Source organism: Canis lupus, chromosome 16 (assembly GCF_048164855.1).
Source record: "Canis lupus baileyi chromosome 16, mCanLup2.hap1, whole genome shotgun sequence".
In the NCBI taxonomy this organism is placed as follows: domain Eukaryota; kingdom Metazoa; phylum Chordata; class Mammalia; order Carnivora; family Canidae; genus Canis; species Canis lupus.
Genome location: NC_132853.1, coordinates 52,581,636 through 52,602,808, shown reverse-complemented (window position 1 = coordinate 52,602,808; position 21,173 = coordinate 52,581,636). Strand labels below are relative to the sequence as shown.

General features: G+C 37.2%; 1 long non-coding RNA gene and 1 pseudogene across 7 annotated transcripts in view; one reads left to right on the top strand and one right to left on the bottom strand.

Annotated features, from left to right (window-relative positions):
• LOC140607066 (uncharacterized) overlaps nt 1–21,173 on the top strand; it is a 571,123-nt gene that overhangs the window by 272,159 nt on the left and 277,791 nt on the right. The gene's annotated exons all lie outside the window — the stretch shown is intronic.
• LOC140607680 (U2 spliceosomal RNA) lies at nt 8,448–8,601 on the bottom strand (annotated as a pseudogene).

Genomic DNA, 21,173 nt, shown 5'->3' with positions numbered 1-21,173 from the left:
AGCTGTCAGAAACACTTCAGCTAATCACTACTCTTTAAAAAGGCTGGAGTCTGGTTACACCCTCAGACATCATCAGAGCTCTGGTTTTTCATAAGCAGAGTATAATGAACTATAGTTGAAGAAGCCTTTATAGTTTCCCCATGTGGAACTTTCTTGTCACCTACTGTATACACAAGGCAAAGATCTAAATCCTTTGCATCTTCTAAGATCCTATTCCTGCCTTGTCTGCACCCCCTTATCTTTCATGGTAAACAGAGACACGCCTTCAATAAGGGGAAGTAGAGAAGATCAAGGGGAATCAGTGACTCAGTTTAATCTCCTTATGTACCCAGACTGTGAGATTTCAGCACTACAGAGTCAGACATCTCTTAATGGAGGAAATTAGAAAGCCCCGATAAGATAAGTAGGGGGAGGTGGTAACTGATTAGCTGTAAGGGCCTTAGGAACAGACTGACTATGAGAAAAATCAATGGACTTTTTTTTTGTTGTTGTTTCTAAGAGGGTTCAGAGTCAGAGCTAAATCAATAGTCTAGGAAGAGAAATCTAGGTTAAGGGAATCCATAATTTTAGTCAATTATGGGGGTCAGACTATGACCTAGCTAATCTTTTTTTCTGTTCCCTTCTGCTCTCTTACTTCCTCTTCCAGGTGTTGACCTCCTTTTAGAGATTATGTCTTCCAGAATATCCATATTTAATGGATCTACCTGGAATTAGTTTACCTATCCACAATGCAGAAATATACATTCCTCTTTATACTATCATATGCACACATGCAATATCTACGCATGTATATTTTCTCATCGTTTTTGGCTTTTGTGCACTTTGTGTCTGGGGATTCGTTTTACTTGATGGTTTCTAAGAGTTATTCATTCACATGTGTGTCCAGCATTGAATCCCCTTTCTTTTCAGCTCTCCTGCCACTCAGCAAAGATTTTCTTGTCTTTGCTCCCTCATAAGAGCCTCTGCTCCACCACTGTGTGTGGCCACGTATGCATACTTACAATGCCACGGCCACTGCAGGACACAACACTTACAACATTTTTCACCTACTGAAATTCCTATATAACGTTGGTCAGATAATAATAAAGATGATCCTAGTGGTGTGCGATCACTAAATCCAATGGGATAAATCACTCATGCCCCCGTCCATGGACTTTTTCAATAGCCCCTCAAACTCATTCCCTATCTCACATAGGAAATGTCTGCAAATCTTAAACCTAGATTGGAATACGAAAGAGCAGTGTACTCCTGTTTTGATTTAATAGCATGGACATAGAACATAAATTTGGTTTTCGTGGAAATGAAGACCCAAAAGATTTAGGTCTGTGAAGGACTTAGTTTATAGCTCATCTAATCTAGCCCTTTAATTTAAGGTTGACTGCATTATCATTTTGCATGTGGGCATGAATTTGCTGAATAATGTTGTCATTATTATTTTGTAATTCCCAGGAAAAAAAAGTGAATTTGTCCATCTCAGTAGAGAAATTTATATTATTTACATTTGTCAACTCCTGAAGATTTGTTAACATATCAGAGGCCGGCCTAGGTAAACGCTTCTGAAGAAAGAGCTCTTTGACATTTGCAAAAGTTGTTTTATGTGAGACTCCATTATGCTCAGGCTGAGCTGATTTTAAACTAGGAAGAAATGCTGTCTCGATCCCTTCTCAACTTAGGACTTCTCAGAGTTAGATGAGCCTGTTATAAAGCTCAGAATTTTTTTTCCCTTCTTTTACAAAGTAAGTTGACTGAAGCTGTTGGTAATGAAATGAGTAATCCAAATAGTTTATCTAGTTTGCCTGTATTGGCTACTTTGAAGTATTATATAACTTCTTGGTAATCTGGAAAAGTGATACAAAGGGAAATGTTGGCTAGCCAATGTTAATATTTGTTCAAAACAGTGAGTCATATAAACTGGGATTTCCTCTTTGGGCTCCTTATTACTGGCATATTGTCTGAGTCTCAGTATAATTTGATGCAATAATCCTTGTTTAGAATGTGGAGGAATGCTTTGTTCAGGTTAATGGGAGACCTCTACCTTTGATATTCCTGTTGGAGAGTGAGTTTACTTTGGTTGCATTTGGAAAATTAGTAATCTCATCAATGGTGACCTGGTAAGGTTGCTTGTTTTGCTTTTTCTTCCTTCTCCATGACATGTGTCCATAGACTGGCTCACCTGCAGTTCTTCTAAGAAACAGCCACTTGTCTGCCTTTCTCATACACTGACCATTTTACTCAGAAGGAAGTTCAGAGAGGGAACCTTCAGTTAGAAGAGGCTTAGGTGCTAACAGATTTGAACTACCATGTAAGAAAACAAAAATTAAAAACTTTCTTTCCTACAGACAAAATATGTACTCTATTTCTTTGGGCTTACTCTTTCATGATTCCGAGGATTTCTTCAGGTTCTAGAGATGATAAAGTGCCATATTATATATAATGCTACCTACTTATAAGATTTTTTAAATTAATTAATTTATTTGAGAGTGTGTGCACATGAGAGAGAGAGAGAGAGAGAGAGCGCGCGCGCGCACAGGGGGAGAGAGAGAAGTAGACTCCCTGCTGAGCAGGGAGCCCCACTTCCGGCTGGATCCCAGGACTCTGGGATCATGACCTGAGCCAAAGGCAGATGCTTAATGGACAGAGCCACCCAGGCAGCCCTACCTATAATATTAAACTATTTATGAAGTAAGTCACATAGAAGCAACTTGGTCACATTTCTATTCTGTGGACAACGCGAAGAAAAGAACCTGTCTCCTATGAGAATTGAATATGACATTATAGCTAAGTCATCTAAATAAGAGACCTGACACAGAGAAAATAAAGCACACACATTTATAATGGCATAGTTTATAATTTATAAATATAATTTATATTGTGAAGTTAAAAGTCAATGTGTCAGAGCACCTGAGTGGGTAACTGGTTGAGCATTTGCCTTCAGCTCAGGTTGTGATCCTGGAGTCCTGGGATCGAGTCTGACATCAGGTTCCCTGGAGACAGCCTGTTTCTCCTTCTGCCTATGTCTCTGCTTCTCTCTCTGTGTCTCTACTGAATTTATATATATACTGAATTTCATATATATATACTGAATATACATATATGTGTGTGTGTATATATATATGTATATATATATATACACACACACACATATATATATATATATATATATAGTTTTCTTTTAAATAAAAGTCAATGTGCTCCTGTGGAAAAGAGTATGGAGGTTCCTCAAAACAATTTCTTTTCCTATATAGTTCTCTCTATATATAGAATTACCATATGATCTAACAATTCCTAGATAAATATCAATAGAATTGATAACAGAGGTTCAAAGAGATATTTATACAACCCTGTTCATAGAGCTGTTATCCACATAGCTAAAAAGTGGAAATGACTCAAATGACCATCAGTGGATGAGTAGATAAACAAAATGTGGTCTATATATACAGTGTAATATTATTCAGCCTTACAGAGGAATAAAATTCTGACATATGCTAGGACATGAATGAACCTTGAAGACATTCTGCTAAGTGAAATAAACCAGGCATAAAAGGACAAATATTATGTGGTTCCACTTACATGTGGTACCCAGAGTAGTCAAATTCATAGAAACAGAAAGTAGAATGGTGGTTAGCTAGAACTGGAGGAAGGAAAATGAAGAGTTAGTGTTTCATGTGTACAGAGTTTCTGTTTGGAAAGATGAAAAGTTCCAGAGGTGGCTGGTGGTGATGGTGGCATGACAGTGTAAATGTACTAAATGCCACAGAACTGTCCACTTAAAACTGGTTAAGTGGTACATTTTATGTTATATATGTTTTATTACAATAAAAATAAATTTTTCTAAATAGTCAATGTGTTAGTCGTTTGTAAGTGAAAAAGTTTATTCTAACCTAAGTGAGCTCCTCATATATCTCACACTTTTCATCATGATTATGGTGATGAAATTATTGGTTATTACTTCCTTTTCATTTCTTCCTTGTAGAACTGTAGAAATATGATGTTGGTGGAGGGACAGTGCATGAGGACAGCTGATGAAGGGTCACGTGCTAATGGTGGAATGGTGGAAGAGTCGTAATTAGATAATGTAATTTAGGAAGATATCTTTGAAAAAATGATATGTTAGCATACCTAAAAGAAATGAAGGTTTATATTTGCAAATATCTAAAGGAAGAAGACTCCAGAGGCAAGGAACAGCAAAGAGAAAGTCCTTGAGGAAAGAGTAAGCTTGATATGTTCGAAGAATGGAAAGAAGACCAGGGTTTTTTGGAGCAGTCACCAAGGGAGAAATGGTTGGGGAAGACTGGGAAGTGTTCAACAGGAGCTAGATTGGGTAAAAACTTGAAGGCTGTGAGATAGATCTTACTTGGATTCTATTCTAAATGCAATGGAAAAAATTTAGATCTTATTCTAAATCCAGTGGAGGGCATTAGAGAGAATTACAGAGGACAGAGAGGATCTGATTTATATGCTTGGTAGATCACCTAAGGGCATTTTTGAACAAGAGTGACTGGTAACAAAGTCAAATGCCTTTTTATGTTATTCCCACCTCCTCTTAAAATGTATTCAGTAGGAATCACCTTGCCCCGGTCCTGGATGAAAACTCTGGCAGACCTGCAACATTTCTGCTCACTCTTTCGTAATACACAATTCTGTAATGACTCTAAATTGCAAACAGAGTTTCAGTTCAGGAGAGTGTCCAGCCCTGTGCAACAATCCAAATCCTGAATTTGATTTAGTCCTCATTTCTCTCCTCTCCCCTGGTCAGGCTGGCACTCTCTGGGAAGCCTGCCTGCATTGGAAACAGGGTCTAACTGACTTCCCTCCTTGCCCACGACAGCCCCTCTACATGGTTCTTGTGGGTGGATGAGACTGGGCTGGCTGGCTTTGCATTCCCTGGGCCAAAAACATGATTAAAACAGAAACTTCCTCTCATGAGATGCTGTGGTGGGCCTATGTTTCCTGTATTTCCTTTGACTGGGATATTTAAGTCTCTATTCCTGTGGACCACTAAACATTCTCGATAGGCTTCTGGGCACCCAGAAGTACAAATCCAGACCCTTCCTGCTGAAAGTTCCTTGTCTTCCTGGCAGCTTTACTGGACAGGGAGCAAAGGTATCCCTTTACCCAGCATCCTCCTCAATCCTCTTCCTGTCGGATTCTTTCTTGATCAGAATGGGTAAGAGAGATTCAAGATAATTGGAAAAAGTTATGGAGGATTTCTTTTGTAAAACCACATGTGAGGATTTGCCTGACACTTGCTTTGGTACCTAATATTGATGTTTCAACAAAACTGGGGCAAAGCAACATCAATTTCTTACATCACGTCACATGACTCCAACCACTGTGTGAAGGATGCTCTGCAGCAGGACAAGAGAGGAAGGATTGAGAACAGGTGGGTGACAGTAGCAGTCCAGGTGAGACACAAAGGCTGTGCAGAAGGAGGGTGTTGATGAGCAGGAGGGTTTAAGATGTCTTGAGGATGGAGTTGCAAGAACTTCTGATTGATTTGGCTCTTGGGGATTCTGAGAAATGAAGGCAGACTTTGAACTTTAGGCCCAAGCCAGTGAGCAGAGAGAGGTGCCATTCTCTGAGAAGCATGAGACTGCAGAATATTGCATCTAGGGTGTGGATAGGGGTATGTGAAAAGGAAGATTTATGATTGAATTATTCTGTTCTGTGTATTTTAAGTTTTAGAGTTGGATTTATGAGTCTGGAGTTCAAGGAGGGTTCAGGACTAGAGCCATATATTTTGAACTCATCAGCAGATAGAAGATTTTAAATCCATGGGATTGAATGAGATTACTTAGGGAAGAAAGCATATGTAGTGAAGCATAGATATTCTATAGCTGAGCCCTTTTGATTCTAAAATTTAAGAGTTTGATAGGAAGAAGAGTAGTGAAGGACACAGAGTGAGAAGATGTGTTTGGTGGGATGAATGGAGTTACACAGAAGTGTGGTGTGTGGAGGCTGTCCAGAGTCTAGTAAGAAGAAGCCAGATGATTGGTTTCTGGATTTGACAAGTGGGAGTTGTTGGTGATCTCGACAAGAGTAGTTTCATTGGAGTAGTAGAAGCAAAAATATGATGGGAGTGGCGTAAAGAGATTAAGAAATTGAGAAAAAGGGAAGGAAGGAGAAAAGGAAATTGGGGGTGAAAGGGAAGGGAGAAGAGAGAGGGGGTAGGAGGAGGGACAAGGAGAGATCACAGTGTATACTGAGTAGGTGGCAAATTTTATAAGCTTTTTTCTCTATTTTATGAATATCTCTCATAAAAATACTAAATAAGAAAAGTAAAAAAGAATAACTCACTGATCTGTTAGAGTCTTTGCTTCTGGTTGATACAAATGAAGTTCCATTGCATTGTGAATACTTTTGGCATTCTTAGTGAAAGCAAACAAAAATTACGGAAGAAAAAAAGTTGGCAAAATGATTTCAAGTCTTCGCTGAATAAAGACTTGTTTTGTTTGTGCTTTTTAAAGAAAAAAGTAATCAATAGAGCTACATAACTATTAGAATAGTGACGATCCAAAACACAACACCAAATGCTGATGAGGCTGTGAAGAAATGAGGGCTCTTGTTCACTGCTGGTGGGAATGCAAAAATGTTATAACTATTTGGGAAGACAGTTTGGTGGTTTCTTACAAAACTGACCATACTCTTATCATATGATCCAGTACTCTGATATTTCAACTTCATATGTGGGTACAAAAACCTGCACGTGGATGTTTATAGCAGCTTTATTCATAATTCCCCAAACTGGGAATCAACCAAGATATCCTTCAGTAGATGAATGGATAAGTAAACTTTGGAACATCCAGACAATGAAATTCTACTCAGTGCTAAAAATAAATGAGCTATCAAGTTATGAAAAGACATGGTGGAAACATAAATACATATCACTAAGTGAAAGGAGCCAGTCTGAAAAAACTACATATTCTCTGATTCTAACTATACAGCATTCTGGAAAAGGTGAAACTCTGGAGAGAGTAAAAAGATTGATGGTTGCTGGGGGTAACGGGGGAGGGAAGAAAAAGCAGGGCATATTGGATTTTTAGGGTAGTGAGGCCATTCTATACGATACTATAGTGATGGATGCATGTCATTATATGTTTGTCAAAACCCATAGAATGTACAAGACCAAGAGTGATCCCTAATGTAAATTATGGAGGTTGCGTGACAATAATGTGTCAGGGTAGGTTCATTGATTGTAACAAATGCATCAGTGTGGTGTGGGATGTTTATAGTGAAGGAGGCTGCGTGTCAGGAGCAGAGGGGGTACTTGGAAACTCCGTACTTTCATTTCAATTTTGTTGTGGCCTGAAAACTGCTTTTTTAAAAAAATAAAGTCTATTAAAAATAATTAGTACTATTTAAATAGTAAGAGGTTTTAGCAGATATTCAGATTTCTGAAATTTATTCCATTCATTTTGGTATTGCCAAATTTTATAGGTGAAAGAACCATGCACTGTTCCAACAATTTCATTAAAATGATTCATTTCTTTTTACTTAAATTTAGTGATTTGAACATACATCAAGCCCTAGTGCAGAAAACCTTTTCCTTTTCAACCAACTTTCTCAATCATGCAACACTGACACATAATCAGAATTGTCACAATTAATTACTTAGAGATGGAGTATTTGCAGTCATTAAAAATGATGATGTCGAATCTTTTGAAATATGGGAAGTAACATTAAATAAAAACATACAGAAAATAAAGGAATAACTGTTGCTGTAAAGATGTACAAAACCGGACAATAGTTTGCAAAAAAATAAAAATCTATATTAGAATGGTGAATTTTTTTCCCTTCTGTGTTCCAAAACAATGAACCTTATTATATAGATTTTTTTATAGCAGATTTTTTCCCCCAATAGAATGTCTTGTTTTGTTACACATAGTTGGTTTTGTTTTCATTGGAAAGTACTTTTAGTCACTCTCTGGTTAATAAGGAGTCAATTGCTATGAAAAATTGGAGATACCTGTAAGTTTCCTCAGTGCACAAAAATACTTTTTCCTCATTTGGCAGATTTGTTGTTCCTCATACTGTCTACTCTAAGATAACTGTTCACTGATCAATCCTGTTTATTTCTATGAAACAGAAAAACCAGGGTGTAAATTTTGTGCTCAGTGATTCAAAAACTGGCTTAAGCATTGCATCCAGTATTTAAAGCTCATTGCCTGGTATGTTTTTCTCTGGAAATGAATTTAAACTGATAAGACTCCTAACTCTGGGAAACGAACTAGGGGTGGTGGAAGGGGAGGTGGGCGGGGGGTGGGGGTGACTGGGTGACGGGCACTGAGGTGGGCACTTGATGGGATGAGCACTGGGTATTATTCTATGTGTTGGCAAATTGAACACCAATAAAAAATAAATTTATAAAAAAATAAAAAATAAATAAGAAAATAAAATAAAATTTGTGTAACATTTGAAATCAATCAACTTGTCAAGCTCCCTCCTTAGTGGGGAGCCTGCTTCTCCCTGCACCCCCTGCTCATCTCTCTCTCTCCTGCTATTCCTCTCTCTCTCTCAATAAATAAATAAATCTTTTTAAAAAGAAAAAAAAAAAAAAAACAGATACTACACTTGATCTTAGCCAAAAGGCCGAGAAGCGATCTGGAAATGAATTTATATCCCAAGTACTCTGGGGAAATCACTTTCCTATGGGAGAAAGAAAAGGATAATGCAGGTGAACTTTTGAGTCCTTATTGGGTCTTTCAAGCCTCTGTAGTACTTGTCCCCTCCACCTCTCAGAATTAGGTGGTTTTCTTCCCTTTATTTTCTCTGCTCGGGCTTTGCTGATATGCTTTGCTTTCCTCAAATGTGTCTCATTTCTAGTCCTCAAGGCCTAGATTCTGTTCCAACTGCCTGGAAGACACCCCTCCAGCCATTGTGTTGACTAAACAGTCTTCTGGTAAAAACCAAGCTCTTAAATAAGTTTTCCCAGTCCACATTGCAGCCAATTCGTTGTCATTTTCAATGTCTGTTTTAAGATTTAAGCTCTCTTGGGCAGCCCGGGTGACTCAGCGCCCTTCAGCCCAGGGCCTGATCCTGGAGACCTGGGATCGAGTCACACGTCGGGCTCCCTGCAGGGAGCCTGCTTCTCCCTTTGCCTGTGTCTCTGCCTCTCTCTCTCTGTCTCTCATGAATAAATAAATAACATCTTAAAAAAAAACAAAAAACAAGCTCTCTTGAGGCTGGCATTCTTCTCTTTAATGCGGCTCACTGCGTTTCCAAGTGCCCCTGCATGATGCCTGGTCCATAGTAGGTGCTCATAAAGAGATGTCCTGTAAATAGCTAGCACTGAGCACTCGGGAATGCTTCCTGGAGAGGTCACAGCAGGAGAACGGATCTGTTCACCATTGTTTCCCATTACTTACGCACAGGATTTTTGTAGCTGGACTCCATCACACATGCGTTGAAAATTAAAGTAGTTTTCTTAACATTTGCTATTTGAAATCAAGATGTAAACTGACACTTTACCAAAGCTTCTCTTTTAAAAAGTTGTTTTCCAGCTAGAATTTTCTTCATGAATTGTCCATGGCTGAATCTAATAAAAATAATTTATCTATTTTGGAGTTCAGCTTATAAAAGTTTCTGGAATCCGACAGATTTTAGCTATTTCTTGAATAGTACAGATGTCTTGCTTAAAAAAAAAAAATTACAACACCATATGTTCTCTGTTCCCATGAGTAGGTTTCAGGGAAGTTTTAATAGTTAAAGTAGGTTTTTTCTTTCTTTTGAAACCTAGCATGTGGATTTAGTGCTTATTAAAGTGAGAGACTGAGTGTAGTGGTTTGATTTAGGATTAGAAACGGGAGCTGGACTAAAAGCTTACTTCCATCGCTGTGCCAAGAACCCTCCCTTGAACAAGTCTCGTACTCACTGCGGATTGTGGGGACAGCCCCTACACGCATTGTTTTCCAACTTTTACCATTTGGTCACTGAGGCACAGCTCCCATCATCAACTCTCTTCAAGAAGGCTGTGTTTGAGTGCTATGCCATAAAGGGCCTATTTAAAAGATGGATATGTTTACTATTTGAATCCTTCATTCTCTTTCCATGACACACACCCTTTCATTTTTAAAAATTCACACTGTGTGGCAGAGTACAGCTACCTCTTAAACACATAAACCACATAGCCACAGTCTTGCTGTTGCGCAAACAAACCTATGTGTGAAGTCTGACGGTGCCTGGCCACTCCATGTCATTAAGACAACACCTCCCCTTACCCCCCCCAAAAAAAAATATTAAGGAAAATATTGCACTCACTGTTTTTGATGACATAAGCAATTATTAACCAGAGGTGAAACAGTTTTCCAGAATGTAAAAAGTATATTTAGAGGGAATGCAAAAAAAATAGTATTGATATCTGATCTCCTGGTACTGTTGGGCAAAACTACCTAAGGGTACAATATCTAAATAAGACGTAGGTGAGGCCAGGGCTCTGCAGCTACAGTGAGGACTTGGTCAATGGGATGCTCATACTCCCCTCCTGGGTATAAACATGAAGGGGGAGGATTCAAGGCTCCAGAAAGAACTTAACACTTGGTACATCATTCCAAACCAGGAGTAAACTATGTGCTCATGGGCCAAATGTGGCCCACCACCTGTATTTATAAATAAAGAACCACACTCATCTATTTATGAATCATCTATGGCTGATTTTGCACTACGGTGGCAGAGGTGAGTAGTTGTGACAGAGACTATATGATCCTCCGAGCTGAAAATGTTTTTTTCTGGATCTTTATAGGAAAAGTTTATTGACCTCAATTCTAAACCAAGAAGGGCCAGTCTTTCAAACTGTAATCTCAGGTCATTGAACCTTAGTTTCCTGTTACAGGGGTAAAAAAAAAAGTAGTAGTAGCTCATACGAGGTAAAGTGGGATGAGGAAGCCTTTCAAAATGTTTTAAAGTGAGAAGCATAGGTATGGAGACTGTGGTAATCACTCCAATGACCTAAAAATTGTCCCACAGATCATCCCTGGTATATATAGGGATCAACAAAGAGGCTAGGTTAGCTGGTACATGGGGTATGAACTGTGAAAAAACTAAGACAAGGTTAAATAAATATGTCAGTGGGTCAAGATGGCTTTTGCCCACTCATCCTTTTGATCCCTCTTTTAGTCTTGGACTATGTTCACCAACCAATCAGGATTCATTTCCGTTACCTGGTAACAAGTTGGGGCCAATGCTCTTCAAAGTATACTAGTTGCCTGCCAGAGGTATCAGAGGCATTTTGACTTTTAAAATTTTGCTGCTTAGGGATTGCCTAGGATTTTATATAATAGTCTGGGAGTCCTTTCTGGCAATGTATGGATGTATGTATGTTTATATGCATACGTGTATATATGTATCTACCTATCCACAAAGTATTTTTAAAAATAGTCTATTTGTATTATATAAATATAATAAAATATAAATTCATAAATAAGACTATTAAATATTAGATATCCGACACCTTTTAAATAATGTATATAATTTGTGTTTCTTAAAAAAATCTATATGGTTTCATAGGAAAATCTTCTAGATACTAGAGACACTTTATGTTTATATTCCAAGAAGATATTGCACAATGATTTTAATATCTTTAAATTGGTCGATCAAAATCTTTTCTGTTCAATGTGAACAAAGAATGATAAAAGATAGTGAAAAGAGGGGTGCCATTTATTGATTATAGGTAAATTATTTAGATGTCATTAGTTTCAGTCTCCCCCCCCATATGAAATGGGTATAATTATAGTACCTAACTCAGCATAAGTGTAATGAATAAGTGAATAATGCAAGTAACGTGCTTAAAACAGACTAAATTAACTATTTTTATTATAATCATCAGGCCACTTTCACAACTCTCTAAAGTTCAGCCATATGACAAGAAAAAGAACATCAGGATATTTGCCACGTAATTGTGCGTCAGTCTAAATGGAACATTTCCCACCAAAAGTGAAAATAGCCCAGTCTGGCATTTCTCTGGGTTGGGAAGGAAAAAAACAATCATTTGTCAAAGACACTGTTTTATGAGGATTTAACTGGGAACAAATTGAATTTGTGGCTTGGTCAAGGAGAGAAATATTTGCAAAACATCTCAGGGATGGCAGTGATATATCCACATTGTCGTTGGTAGCAATTTAAAATTGATAACATTATGCTGCCATGTATTTTTGAGAAGATGGTGGTATTTCAGGGACAATAAACCCAGTTTTCCTAGTACATTCATTTCTTTTTCTGAAATGTTCAGAGCATGTTAACTCTGAGTGCCATGTGGGTAATTCTTTCTCTACAAAATTAAGTAGCACACATCAGTAAAACTCTGATTTTTTTTCCCCCTGCCTCAGGTTTGAAGCCTGAATGATCTTCCCGAAGGCTTCAATCCAATGTTCTATCAAGCTTGGTTTTAAGTAAAGAACAACATAACCAGTATATGTCAAGAATGAAAATGAAAATATTCTTTATTTTGTTTATTTCATAAAGTATGTTGATATGAGAAAAATATACTTTTTAAAAAATAAGATTTGTGCTTCATTATTAGTGAAATGCATACCACTTGGGCCTAAATTGAACAAAGTTTTATAATCATCCTAGTCAAGTTCAAATGAAGGTTGCCCATGGGAATGACATCTAAGGTGGATCTTAATTTACTGGAACTGATTTCCTCAGGCCTTTTGTTCTCATGATATTCAGTGTATGGTTAATTCACAGTGATTGGACAACATAATATTTTGAAATAATCCATCACACTCATGTGCACCAGGATATACTTGAAATGCATAGGGCACTTCCTAGAAAAAAACAAAAGATGTTTTGTACAGACCACATCTGAATAGATGTCAATTTTGATATTCATCCAACTAGATCAAACAGCGTTGCTCATTTCTACTAAACACTTGAAGACCATCATTTTTGCTTTTTAAGAAAAAGCATAAAATAAATCTTTAATATATAAATATATAAGTGATGTTGGCTATGATAGATCTGGCTCATCTGAAAGGAGAAAGAATCCTATATGCTTTGAGAGAATTCTCTAAAGGAAACCAGGAACTCATGTCAATAATCACTATAAAGTGAGATTGTGATATTCCCCTTCATGGGTCACTTGGAATTTCCCAGTTAACTTTCGAAGTCAGTATATTTCTGTTATATGCTATTTGTTTTTTGACATTAAAATACTTTATCATCATTAAATAGAAATAGATTAGAATTATGTAGGATTTCTCCAAATCACCTTATAGGTTTTGGTTTACAGGTAATGAAAAGCAATGAAAAAACCCTGGTTTGGTTGTTGGTACTAAAGATATACATCTACATAAGTATAGCAATAGCAAAACTTCACTGTCTGTCAAAACGTTTTTCTTTCCTTTGTTAGTGGTCCTTCTTTTGGGAGATTTGAAGACTCCTGGATATTTTTAAATTAAAAATTATCTGTTTGGAAAACAGTCTGGCACCTTCTTAAAAAGTTAAATATAAATTCATAAATGTATCATGTGATCAAGCAGTTCCACTATTAGGTATATACTGAAGTAAAATGAAAACATATATCCCCACAAGAACTTCTACAAAAGTAAATAGCATTATTCAAAATAGCCTCAAACTAGAAACAGTCCAAATGTCCATCAATTGCTGGCATACCCATATGATGGAATACTAGCTAATAATAAAAAGGTACAAGCTACTGATACATGTCAACAATATGGATGAAACTCAGAATAATTATGTTATATTCGTTTAAGATCAGGAACAAAACAAAGGTGCAGGGTTCCCACTCTTGTTACTTCTATTAACATAGCACTGAAAGCCTTAGCCAGAGCAATTAAGCAAGAAAAAAAACAGTATCCAAATCAAAAAAGAAGTAAAATTATCTGTTTGCAAAACGCATATTATATACAAAAAAATCTAACAATCTTACCAAAAGAAGACCCCGACAACTTAGAACAGATAAATTCAATAAAGTTGCAAGATACAAAATCAAATACAAAAATCAGTTGTGTTTCTATACACTAACAATGAACTCTAAAAAAAATTTTAAGGAAATAATCCCACTTACAATAACATCAAAAAGAATAAAATAATTAGGAATAGATTTAACCCAGGAGATAAAATATATGTACACTGAAAATTATAAGACATTGATAAAAGAAGTTGAAGAAGACACAAAGCAATAGAAAGATATCTTATGTTCACAGATTAGAAAAAATAATATGTTAAAATGTCCGTACTATTCAAAATGACCTAAGATCCAATGTAATCCTGTCAAAATTCCAACAGAACTATTTACAGAAGTAGGAAAAAAATTCTAAAATTTGTATGGAACCATGAAAGACCCCAGATAACTAAAGCAGTCTTGAGTATGGAAATCAGAGCTGGGGGCATCACTGTTTCTGATTTCAAACTATATTACAAAGCTATAGTATTAACATGAAAACAGAATAGACACATAGATCAATGTTACAGAATAGTGAGCCCAGAAATGAATCCACACATATATGGTCAACTAATTTTTGATAAAAGCACCAAGAATAATGGGAATGGATAGTCTCTTCAATAAATGGTCATGGTAAAACTGGATAGCCACATGAAAAAGAATGAAATTGGACCCTTATCTTATCCAACACAAAAATTGCTCAGAATAGATTGAAGACATACATTTAAGAACTGAAACTATAAAATTCCCATAAGAAAACATGGAAGGTTGGTCTTGGCAATGAGTTTTTGGATTTGTCAGCAGATACAAAGGTGACCAAAGCAAGCTGGACTACATCAAGCTAAAAAGTTTCTGTAAACAAATGAAACAGTCAACAAAATAGACAAATGGAAAGGCAACCTATGGAATGAGAGAAAATATTTGCAAAATGTATATCCAATAAGGAGTTAATATACAAGATATATAAAGTAAACTTAGAACCCAATAGCAAAAAAATACAAATAACCTGATTTTAAAATGGAAAAGAACACAATTAAAAATTTTTCCAAAGAGTGCAAACAAATTGCCAACAGGTATACTGAAAGATGCTTATATTACTAATCATCAGGGAAATGAAAATCAAAACCATAACAAGATAGCATCTCACACCTCTTAGGATGCCTGTTATCAAAACGATAAATATTGCTGAGGATGTGGAGAAAAGAGAAATATGACTTCTGTTCTAAAAGAACACCTTATTTGGAAAAATAGGAAACCATTAAGAAGTACCACAAGGATTTTTGTAATTCTAAAAGAAATATAGACAAGTAAGTTCCTCAAGAGTCCAAAGGATGAAAGGCATTGCAAATGGCAAGAATAATTCATAAGGAAGCAAGATTTGTAAAAAAAAAAAAAAAAAAAAAAAAAAATTGTGGCACTGAAATATAAGTGAAGGCTCCTCCCCCCGCCCCCCATGGAGAGGGAAAACCAAGTCAAAGCCAAATCGGAGGTGGGAGCAAAGTATGTGTTGGCACAAGTAAAACCCAGTTCACAATGAAGGGGGCGAAAATTAACAGAGCTCCTTCAAGTTTCATGGGAAACAGGAAGTCAAGTAAGATTCAAGAGTCATAAGACAAATGAGATTTATTAGATAGAGTATGTGGTGGTGACCACAGTCAATTTGTGGATGGGAGACTGGAAAAAGAAAGATCAAACAGGAACGTATTGCAAAAGAAAGTAACTGCTTTTGACTCAGTGGGAACCAAAAGAAAAGCAGTCATAAACATTTTTTCAGATAAAGAAAAGATGAGGTAAATAGTCATTTTTTCACATCAATTTATGATTGACAATGTTTTTCCTCACTTTGTGAGATAGGAACCTGACAGATGAGAAAACTAAATATTAGAAAGTCATGTGTTTGCCCAACATTACACATAGTTGAGAAGAACATACTTTGTGACACCAAATCTGGGGAAGTGTTGTTTTGTACCTGGACTTGTAAAACCGAAGACCTCTAGGAATCGACCTGATGATATAAATGGGTGAGGTAGATAAGGTAAAAGAGAAAAAAATAATGATGTAAACATGATGGGAAATGATAACTGACATTGGCCTTATTATTGCCTGGGGTTAATAGAAAGTAGTAGAGACTTTGGGAAATACTTCACCTTGAAGGGAGGTCACCAGCATACTTCAAAAGGAGAAAATTTGAACTTTCAGTTACCAAAACCAAAATGCAGGAGCCAATTTTGATTCTTCAATTTTTCTCTTACCCTACAGCCAAATCCTGCACACTCTATCCAGACTCTATCCAGAATGTTGTCACCTCTTCATAATGGCTGCCTTGCCTCCAAGCCACAATCATCATTCTCACTTCAAATATGTCCTCCAAGATGTTCTTTCAAAGCTCACTTTTGATTATCTAGAATTCTCAGACTTTCTTTTGCAGTTTTTCAAAAGATACCTTTACAAAAATTAAAAAAAAATACATATAAAAATGCCAAGTGTAGATTGGGAGAAAACATTTTCATTATATGAATTTGAAAAAGAACTTATAACTAGAATTTAAAAAAATCCTATAACTCAATAATAATAATGAAAGATAATTCCGTTAAAAATACAGCCAAAGATTTGAACAGATACTTCACACTGAAGATACCCTATAGCCAAAAGCACACCAAAAGGCTCATTAGGGAAATGCAAATTAAAACCACACTGAGATACCACCACCACAACAATCAAAATGACAATTCGTTAGCTTGGGAAAAACATTTGCAATTCATGTTTATCATCTGCTTCTGTGTGATAAATCATGATAAATTCAGCAGTTTGCGACAACATAATCTCATAATTTCTGTGTGTCAGGGGTTTGAGCATGGCTCAGCTGGGGCTTCTGCTTTAGAATCTCTCACAATGCAACAAATCAAGATTTCAGCCAGAGCTGGAATATCATCCGAAGGTTGGACGTGGAAGGGACCTTCTTCCAAGCTCACATGGTGATTGGCAGAATTGAATTCTTCCAGGGAAGTTGGATTAAGGGCCCTGACCTTTCTTAGTTCCTTGAGTGTAGACCTCTCCAACATGACAGCTTGCTTCAGCAAATTATGCATGCCAACAATACAATCTTATGTAACCTAAACTCAGTAGTGACATATCATTTTTCCTCCTGCTAATTAGAAATAAGCCACAGGTCTCATCTACCAGCACCGCACCCAAGAGGAGATTATGCAAAGGTGTGAGTACAAAGAAGTGGGGATCATTGACAACTGTCCTAGGAGCTACCTATCAAGCATGTGTCTGACAAAGACTGTGTAGAATATTAATGAATTTCTATAATTGAATAATATATATATATGACTCAGTTAAAATATGGGGAATAGACTTAAGTAGACCCTTATCAAAAGATGTCTGATAGCTAACATGTATATGAAAAGTGCTCTGCTTCATTAGTCATCTGAAAATTCAAATTAAAACCACAAAGAGATCCCACTACACACCCACCAGAATGGCTAAATTTAAGCTGCTGACAATACCAACTATTGTCAAGGAGGTAGAGTGACCGGGATTCATCTTATTGCTCGTGGGAGTGTAAAATGGTCCAACCACATTGGAAAACATGTTGGTAATATCTAATAAAATTAAACACACACCTACGTATGACAACACATTCACGCCAAGACATTTCTTCTCTCAGAATGTGTCCACACACACATGCGTGTGCATACACCCACCCCCCCACACACAAGCGCTTTATTAATAATAGCCCCAAACTAGAAAATACCAAAAGCCCTTCAATAGAAGAATATAATAAAAAAGTAGTATATTTATAGGAATCACTACACAGCAGTTTTTTTTTAATTTTTATTTATTTATGATAGTCACAGAGAGAGAGAGAGGGGCAGAGACACAGGCAGAGGGAGAAGCAGGCTCCATTCCCCGGGAGCCCGACATGGGATTCGATCCTGGGTCTCCAGGATCGCGCCCTGGGCCAAAGGCAGGCACTAAACCTCTGCACCACCCAGGGTTCCCTACACAGCAGTTTTTTAAAAAGGACAAGCTACTGACACAACAACACGAATGAATCTCAAAAATATTGTTTGATCAAAGGAGGCCAGAAATAAACAGAAATTCATCTTGAATTATTCTATTTTTATGAAATTCAAGAAGACCTAAATTAGCATATAATGATCGAAGTCAGCAAAATTGTCATTTCTGGGAGGGGGTCGAGAGAGCTGTTTTTGATTGAGAAGGAGCATGTGGAAATGTTCCAGATACGATGGACACGTTTTCTATATTCCTCTGGGTGGTGGCTGCGCATCTTCTTGTATGCTCGTTTTAGCTCAATAAATTCGAGAGAGAAGAACACAGAAACACTTTGATGTGATGTGCATTCCAATCACTTGGGGATCTCATTAAAATTCGAATTCTTTTTTAGTAGACCTGACGGACACTGGAGATTCTGTGTCACTAGCCACATCCAGGTGCTGCTGCTCTGAGGCAGGCAGCACTGCTTTCCCCTGTGTCTCCCTCTTCTTTCCTGTCCAGACTCTTAGAGTCTAGAGATCCACTAGTTGAGTTTTCCTACAGAATGACTCTCTTTTATCTTCTGCTGTGTGTTTGCCTGTGTTTGGTGGTTTGGACCAGAATTCAGAAGGCCAATAACGCAGTGTTTTTGAGCAGCTGAGAGAACCTCCCAATCCAGAGGATATTGGGGGGATCAGAATGAAAGCCGGTCTTAGTGAAAGCCCCAGGGTGGATCCTCTTTGACTCGCTCAGTAGGACCAAAAAGAGGATGAGGTAAGTGAAAAAGACTTAACAAAGGCTGGTCTACTAAGTGAGGAAATGATAATCTGTGGCTCACTCAGCTCCGTGTCATGAATCCAGACCTGAAGTTTTCCAGACAGTCACACCTATATATTTTTTAAACCTGGTAATCTATTCTAGGGCCACAGAAGGTCAGCTTGGGTGCCAGTAGCATTTACAGCTTGTACCGCGGGCTGTGAAGAGTAAATCAAAAACCTGATAAATGATAGATATGTCGTTAGTCAGGCCAAATTAGAGATCGAAAACGTGATTAGTTGATGCTTGGAAATTCTATTGCTCAGATCCTTCTTTGAACAGCAGAACTCTGATCTTTGATGGTTTATTTTAACTTAATACCTTGGGCCTCTTATATGAATAAGCCGCTTTTGGCAATAGCTGAGGATTCTCCTAGGGTGATGTGATTACTCCTTAGTATAAACTAACAAAATGAGCTCATGTAACAAAATAATCTGTCGTGCTTGAATTTGAACAAAATCTATCTGCTAGGCAAATTATGAGATAACAAAATTCGAAGAAAAGATGTTTGCTAGATAATTTAACACAATGAAAGCAGTTTGTTATAGTAAAATGTATGAAGATTTGGATCAGACTTGCCAGATATAAAATTTGGGCAAGTTACCTGTTAATAAAATGGAGATAATATCTATCCCACAATATTTTTAATTAAGGCAATGTCTATAAAGCATGAATTGTAGTGCATAGCATGAGGTAGAAGTACAATAAATTTCAATTCCTTTCTTCCCACCCCCTCCTTGATCTAGAACGCTAATCGATAACCATCTCTAGTCCCTGGTATAAGCTCCCTATGAAAAGTACTACACAAAGCATTTAATCAACTTACAATTCTACGAGAAGCTAGGTATCCTTAAATATGATATCTGCAAAGTGTCTTTTCCTACTGGTAATCCCAGAAATTGGTTTAAGCTAAAAGCAGTCCATGCAACTAAAAGAACAGAGTGCCTGACTGCTATCTTCATTATTTATTTATCTGCCTTACTATTAAAAATAATGATTGCAAGAACAAATAATGATTGCAAATAAGGTAAAGTTTCTCTTAGAAAACTAAACAAGCCACATTTAATAGTGAGGATTTGTTCACTCTTGGGGAGAGTTCGTTGAAAAAGAAATTACCCTTTTCTGGTCATATTTGCTTCTTTTCTTTCTTTCTTTCTTTCTTTCTTTCTTTCTTTCTTTCTTTCTTTCTTTCTTTCTTTTTTTTTTATTTGCTTCTTTCCACTGTCCTGCCCTCCACTGCCACCACTCTGCACAGCACTGGGAATGTTAGAACCAGGCCAGAGGGAGGATGCAATCGACCTGCCTCCCCCCACAGAAACCACCCTCCATATACATAGTTACTAAAAGTAAAATAAAAACAAAAAGTCTAGAATTAAACTGCAAATAGATGCTCAGCAATTCTAAGAAGTTTTCACAGCGTTAGAAGGAGAGAAGATAGAGTGGCCAGAGCAACCAATGGATGATAGTGAGGGAGCAAGGGAGAGGTGGGGGGTTATTGTCCTCAAATGGAGAGGCAGTCAGAGGAAGAGAGGGCTAAGTTTAGAGACTAGGATGTCTGGAGAGTGGAATTGCTACTTGTCCAGATATGTCATTACTTTTTTTTTTAATAATATATTTTTTTCTTGGTTACAAATATGTTAAAGTTTTTGTTGCAGAATTTAAGACAATGCCATGACCGTCAAAAATTTTACGTACTTTTTGTTCCCGTATTTTATGTCAGTCAGGGTCGTGGCAGGAAACAGAAGACACATTCAAATTAGGAAAAGTAAATCGGGGGTCACTTACAAAGGAACTAATCACAGTTGACCCCAAACAGTCAAAAACCCGTGTATAACTTTCGACTCCCCCAAACTTGGCTGCTAATAGCCTAGCATTGACTAGAAGCCTTACCGATAACATAAACAGTCAATTAACACATATTTTGTGTGTTATGTGTATTGTACACTGTCTTATTACGATAAAGTAAGCTAGAAAAAAGAAAATCTTATTAAGAAAATCATAAGAAAGAGAAACGACATGTACCATACTGTATCGTGTTTGTTGGAAAAAATACGCACACACACGGACCAGCATAATTCAAACCCATGCTGTTCAAGGGTCAACTACACAAAGGTGTCACTGAATGTAGGGGAGCCACTTGACAAAAACCCAGGGTTACCAGTGAAGGGCTGTTGCTGAAGGAGGTTAGGGGAAATGTTCCCAGAAACCAGGAGGAGAGAGTTATTTAGAAAAGGATGCCTTGTGAGAAGCAGTAAGCCCTCGGATCTTCAGGAACACAGCCACCTTAATATGCTGTGTCACAGGGACAGAGTCAGGATTATACATTTCCTGGGCTTCCTTCCCTTATTTTGTCCAGTCTTTTATGTGGCTTCTCCATTGATTAAACCTAATAGTAAGTCAGACGAAATGAGAGCCCTTTAATGTCACCTGTGAGTTTAGGGAGTCCCCAATA